The 6,401-nt window shown below is 42.6% G+C and overlaps 1 pseudogene; it reads left to right on the top strand.

Moving 5' to 3' along the window:
* Nucleotides 1-5,172: 5,172 nt before the first annotated feature.
* LOC147457158 (uncharacterized) lies at nucleotides 5,173-5,524 on the top strand (annotated as a pseudogene).
* Nucleotides 5,525-6,401: the final 877 nt, after the last annotated feature.

Below are 6,401 nucleotides of genomic sequence, written 5' to 3'. Positions count from 1 at the left end.
ATTGCAGTGCTTTCATTATGTACCATGATCATTTGTGTATAGATCTCTATTTTAGCTCTCATCAAAGCCCCTAATCTCTGTATTTGGGCTTGATTAGGAACCACTAGATAGATCCCTAGCTTTAGGTGTGTGAGGGGAAACCAATGCCTTGGTAACATCAACTATTGCTATTTTCGAGTATATCCATGTGAAAGGTGCTTGGGCTTGGTGATTAGTTTGATTAAGATTGGTTATATTTGACAAGTCATGTTTATGTCTTGCGTAACCTAATTTTGGGAAGGGGAGCATAGATGGATTTCATAAAAGCGCTCAAATGGCTTCAAATTTCCATTCGGGTTTGTAAGCGGTATTTCACACTCTCACACCACCGTCTGGATTTTCACAAAAGAGAGAGAGAGAGAGAGAGAGAGAGAGAGAGAGAGAGAGAGAGAGAGAGAGAGAGAGAGAGAGAGAGAGAGAGAGAGAGAGAGAGAGAGAGAGAGAGAGATAGAATGAGAATGAGAATTAGACCCGAAAAGAGGGAGGGATTGCTTGGGACCCCCTCCAAAGAACTTTGTATTAAAGATTCTCCATGCAAGAGAGACTTGGAGTGAATACATGACTTGCACAACATAAACTTCTCGGAAGAAGGGGATAGGAGCTCCAAATTTTGGAATCATAACGTGTGATGAAGTGTCATTGCTCTCAGACAGAAAGCCTCAAACACTCATAGAGTCAAGGGACCTTCAGAGATTGAGGGGAAGAGGAAGTATGTACGTGATAGAAGATAGTAGCCAGCTTGCATACATACTATAGCATAATGGAGCTTGTAGCTATGGAAAACTCATGCAGGCAAGAAAGTAGATCAAGATAGCTATGAGATGAGCTTGCTTGCTTGAGAAACTGAGGTTAGATCACCCCTAAAGAAGAAAATTTGAATCCCCTTCTCTTTCTAGACCTATGTATCTCCTATTTTTGGTAGAAAGGCATGCTCTGTAGCTCTAAATAAAGGGTTGAGGGGCCTTGGAGGTTGCTTGTCCCACAATCCAGCATAAACACATTTCTCTGCTCCCTTTTTTGTTGTGCAGATGCCCATATTTTTTCCGGGTTGTCATTTTGCTCACTCTAGAGGTGTGCATGTTCCATTTTAATGTTTTTGTGATCTTGTAAAATCACATCAAAATCCAGAATGGATTCTCTAGGCACTTTGGAGTAGCTTTTTTTTGGGGCATCCTGGCCATCAACACAACTTTTCTACCACTGATGCATCCCTTGGTCTTTTCACTATTTTTATGTTGTCTCTTTAGAGTGGTCAATTCTAGTGAGAGAAAGCCAATTTACGTAGACCAAAAATTAAATTTGATGACAGGGCCCACTAGAGGAAGCACTGATAAAGGGATCACAAAACGCAAGGGTGGGCCCTGGCATGGAAAAAAACACAAGTCAGCCCCCTCAACTCGATAAAAAAAAATGCGAGTATCGGAAGGAGGGAGACAGGGTGGGTAACGGGCGTTAGGATGAGAGGAGAAGACTAGGGAGGCAATAAGAGAGGCTTCAAGCACCAAAGTATAGGTGGGAAGCACACAAAACATAGTTGGAGAGGCACTTATTTGCAATGAAAACTCAACCTGTAGGCCCTCTAGGTAGGCGATACCAGATTTAGTCACAACTCCTACTCTAATACCATGTCACAATGCACAAAGGAAGAGGAGAGAACAATGAAGCACCACAAGAGGAAGACATATTGAAAAAGACGACAAGCTAAATAACTCTAGATGGAAAACTCTACAATTATAAGGAAAGAGGTGAGAGGATGCCTTAGGCTACGTAAATATGCAACATAGGGTGAGACTGGACAAGAAACCCAAAAATATCCACTACCCCAGAGAAAAGTCCCTCAACCATAAACATGGAGAAAATGGGTGAAATGCCAGAGAAGCCTTAAATGTGCCTAGAGTCACTACCTGGCAGGTGTATAGGTGGCCAATCCATAACCAAGGGCCTATGCACATGTGATGAGAACCCTGTAAGCAAGATGGGAGGCATCTAGAAGGCGATTATATGATAGCTCTGTCAAAAGCATATATACTTCCGTTGTTCTTGCGAGGTTTAAATGGATCTTTTTGAATAGGAGAGTAAAATAGGAGAGTTTGGCACAATATAGACAAACAATTGGCATCCATCTAAACAAAATCCAAGCTCTAGTAGCCATTCTATTTGATCATTGAATGAAAATAGAAGATAGAATAACAATCCAAAATTAAAAATATAAATTCTTGGTAGGCTGAGATTTTTTTATAAAATATTTTGTGGAGAACAAGCCTTTATGGACCCAGATATCAACTTCGGTGTAGTTCAAATGGGACATAGGTACCAAATGAAAAGGTAAAATTCCCACCTCCTAGAACATTGTTGGTTGCACTTTTTTCCACTGGTCCCATTTCTCTTTTGATATTCCCCTCTCCTCCCCCTGAAGTGCAGTTGTCTGCCTTGTATAACCAACTAGCTAGGTATTCAATGGGGTGTCGAGCACTCTCTAGCGAGTCAGGATTTTGTGTGTGCTTTTCTTATAGTTTCTTACTGCTAACTTGTGTGAATGTAAGCACCTACAATGTATCAAAAGAGCCTATCTCCCACCGTGCCTGTCTGAATTCAGCCTTAGGCTAGAGTCACACGTGGTCAACACCCATGGGTGATGTGTCACGATGTGTCCGGATGGCCTTCCGAGCCCTACGTGCACAGAGATCACCCTCAGCCACAAGCATCAATGGACTTGCAAGCGATGTCTGTCTAAGAGTTGGGCCAAGACCAAAGAACGAGTTGCTTTATGCATTCGATGAGTGGAGGTTGGGTACTACCCACAAGATGAAATTTCTTTCTATGCATCCATGACTTGGCATGCGAGGCTTGCAGATTGGAGGAAGGCCACTGCCCTATGTGACATGAAAAATAAGGGCGGTGCTCATGATTGGGCCAATTCAACTACACTCACATCCCAACGGATTTGTGTGACATGGGCCTTAGTAAGGAAGGATTTGGACCCATCACACTACAATGTGTGCAACCATCAAAATGAGTGTCCAAACTAGTGTGACTTGATTGGTTTCATAGGGGTTTTTAAGTGTACCTTGAAACTAATTGTAAGAGTGGAGTGTTAGTGTACCTTGATTGTCATATTGTTGCTTGTGCTCAAGCCTCTGTGGCCTAGCTTCTTGAAGCTGCATCAAAACCTCAACGACCTCGCCACAAGATTAAAATTAGGAGTAAGTTGATGTTTTAAGCAAGTTACGGAATAACAATTTGTAAATGCATTATAGAGATGCATAGGATGCTTGTGCCCCCCCCCCAAAAAAAAAAAAAAAACATATGTGAATATGGCGGGGAGGTGGCACCATCCTCACCCAATTTTTATAAACCGTAGGGAACATGCCCTTCCCCCGTATACTTGTTTTCTTCTCCAGTGTTGGAGAGGAACTTATGCTTCTACTCTAGTGTTGGAGTTACCTTTTTGTTTCAAGTATTGGAGTTTCACAAGAAGAAGTCATTACCTTTAAGTTGTCGTGGACTTATGTTGCCACTGGATTGACTCCAGTGATGGACATATTACACTCGGTCAGAAGCACATCTCAAGCAACATATTTGACCTTGCGCTTCATCCAAATATAGGCGAACAACAATGTTATCTCATTATCAATAGGCAATGCTATCATCTTCATCACCTCGTCTAGATAGGACCAAACTCAGAGGAAGGAGGTGGCTTATCATCATTGAGGTGAAAGGAGAGTTCGTCTGCAACAAAGTAAGCAGCGCTTAACAAAGCGGTGCTACCTCTCGCTTGCCTCGTTATCTTCTTGTAGAAATTGCTATACATCCCAAGAGATCAAACTTGGAGAAGGTAAATTTGTAGGTAATTTTCCATAACAACCATTGGTGTGGTGTCATCTAGTGTAGTAGTCATCTATGACACCATGGGCTCCACATCCAAGTCATCGTCGGGAGTCAATGTATGTGTTACTAGAGCAACTGCAATGTTGTCACAAATTTACACGAGTGAGTATTGGAGGTGATCACGTTGTGACGTGTTTTTACGGAATGATGCAAGCCACCCCAAAGACTTTTAAAAGGGTCTTTTAATGCTTTTGGGTCCCTTATATGTAAATAAAGCATGCTTGTACAAAGTGTACAAAGGCGGTGTGTGTCAGCTGTCTCTACGTATGCGGGCCAGTTGTGCGAGGTGCATAGTTTTGTTGTTTTTGTACATAGACATGTTGAGACTTGAAAGAGTCACTTAGTAATTGAAAAATATGAAAAAAACTAATTTTTTATCAGCTTGATGTCGTGAGTGAGTGGGGGATCTGACAGAGGAAGATCTAGCAGCAAGAAGCCCTGATTGCCGCGAGGGATAGAGGCGTTTGGGAGTAGAGCAGCCTGTCTTGCTAGTCGAGGGCCCGATGTGGTGAGTTGAGAGTGTTTCTCTCCTCAATGGGCTGATGAAAGGGGGTGCTGAGCTCTGCATATTGACCTCTCTTCATCTTGATTTGAGGTATGGTGGCTATGGTGTGTGCAACTCCTTGTGGTGCAGCTAGTCGAGGGTAAACTATGTGCTGCAATGCCTTGATTGTACATATATCAAAGGGCAAGGTTTCCCCCAAGTTTTCCATCACCTTTTTTGATTTTTTTTGCTGAACTTTGTGTATTTTCAAATTAAGCTTGATTTGAGTGGGTTTTGGTCAAGGTATGTGTATATATGGGAGCGCCTATGGAAGCCCTACTAGCACATGGAAGGGCGTTTGAAAAGAAGTGAAGCTCTTTGAGTTATGGTCAAAAGTGCAGAGATTTCCATGTTTTTTTTCTCATTTTTTTCCTTGATTTTATTGCTTCCTTGGTGTCTTTGAGTGCAATGGAGTGTAGTGGGAGTTGTAGCGGTGTAGAGGGAAGCTAGTCGGAGCAAGTTGAGGCTAGTCGAGGTTGAGTGTGTGTGAAATTGAGAAAATTAGTGAGAGAAGATCAGCCCATATTATCTCGAGAGAGCTATACTCTTCATCCTCTTTTCTTGGTGGTGGTTTGAGGTGTTGTAGAGACCAGCCCCCCAATCCTTCACATAAACTGGTGCCCCCACTGAGGAGAAGAGAATCCTTCTAACAGGGTTTTGATCTACAGATTGGCATCCATTTGAAGATCAACTCAAGGACTATGGCGGGAGATGGGTATGAAGTATTCAAGGGTGGGAAAGGAGAAGATGTGGACAAGTTCATCCGAAGGATCGAATTGATTGCATTGAAGAGCAATAGGGACGATGGTGCATTCAAGGTACGTTTGGTGAGTTTGCTACTTGAAGGTGAAGCACATGAATGGTATGAAGATAGGCTTGAAGGTGGTGTAAAGGGAGATTGGAATCTTCTTTCTCATGCCTTGAGAGAAGAGTTTGAGAAGGAGGATGATCCTGAGTATTTGTGGAGAGAGCTAAGCAAGCTGCAACAAGGAGAACATGAAGACATCAATGTGCACATAAACAGGTTTGAAGCTTGTTGGAGAAAGATCATAAAGGGACTTGAAGAGAATCAAATGCCCCCTGATCTCTTGAAGAAAGATAGGTTTGTGGTTGTCGTACATCAAACCATTAGAGACAAGGTGGAGCTCAAGGACCCAGGGACCTACAATGAGGCAGTAAAGGTTGCTAGAGAGCAATGGAGAAAGAAGGTGAGAAGGCATGAAATGGCAAATAGGGAAAGAGAAGCAAATGTACATAAAAGGGATGGTTATGTATCAACAAATAATGTGGTCGAGCCTTTGCCTTTGGATATGCATGTTGAAAGGGAAATCCATGTAGAAGCTCCAAGAGTGGACAATAGAGGACAGGAATCCTTTCACCAAGACATTCAAAGATTGACAGAGCAAATAGGAAACCTCAACCTTGCTATGCAAACTATCCAACAACAAGTAAGAAGACCTCAAGGAGAACGGCCTCAAAGGAATAGAGGTGATAATGTGATGTGTTACAATTGTGGGGAGAGCGGGCATATATCGCCCAATTGCAATCAACCAAGGAGAGAGCCAGGCGGTGTATATCCTATCATACAAAGACAAATAGGTAATGAAGGCAATGTACATGGAAATGTGCAACCTCTCCAAGGTCAAGGAATTGCACAAAAACAGGGACAAAATCAAGCTCAAGCACCTCCGCAATTTAACGTAGGAATTTTGGAGGCAGTTGAGGAGGGAGATGAAGATGATGAGGTTGATGTCTTTGAAAATAAGAGAACAAGGGCACAAAAATCAGGGAGTGAAGGCCTTTTCAAAGAGGAAAGAGCAACGAAAAATCCAAGGAGAGATGTAGATAAAGGCAAGGCACCTATGGAAGAGGCTGAAAGTAGTAAGGAGGCAAAGGGAAGGGCAAGAAGAAGGAAGATAGGCATGGATGA

The sequence above is a fragment of the Adiantum capillus-veneris genome, chromosome 5 (genome assembly GCF_014529385.1).
Source record: "Adiantum capillus-veneris isolate H3 chromosome 5, ASM1452938v2, whole genome shotgun sequence".
NCBI lineage: Eukaryota > Viridiplantae > Streptophyta > Polypodiopsida > Polypodiales > Pteridaceae > Adiantum > Adiantum capillus-veneris.
The sequence above is the reverse complement of the archived record's forward strand: the minus strand, read 5'-3'. Positions and strand labels throughout refer to the sequence as shown.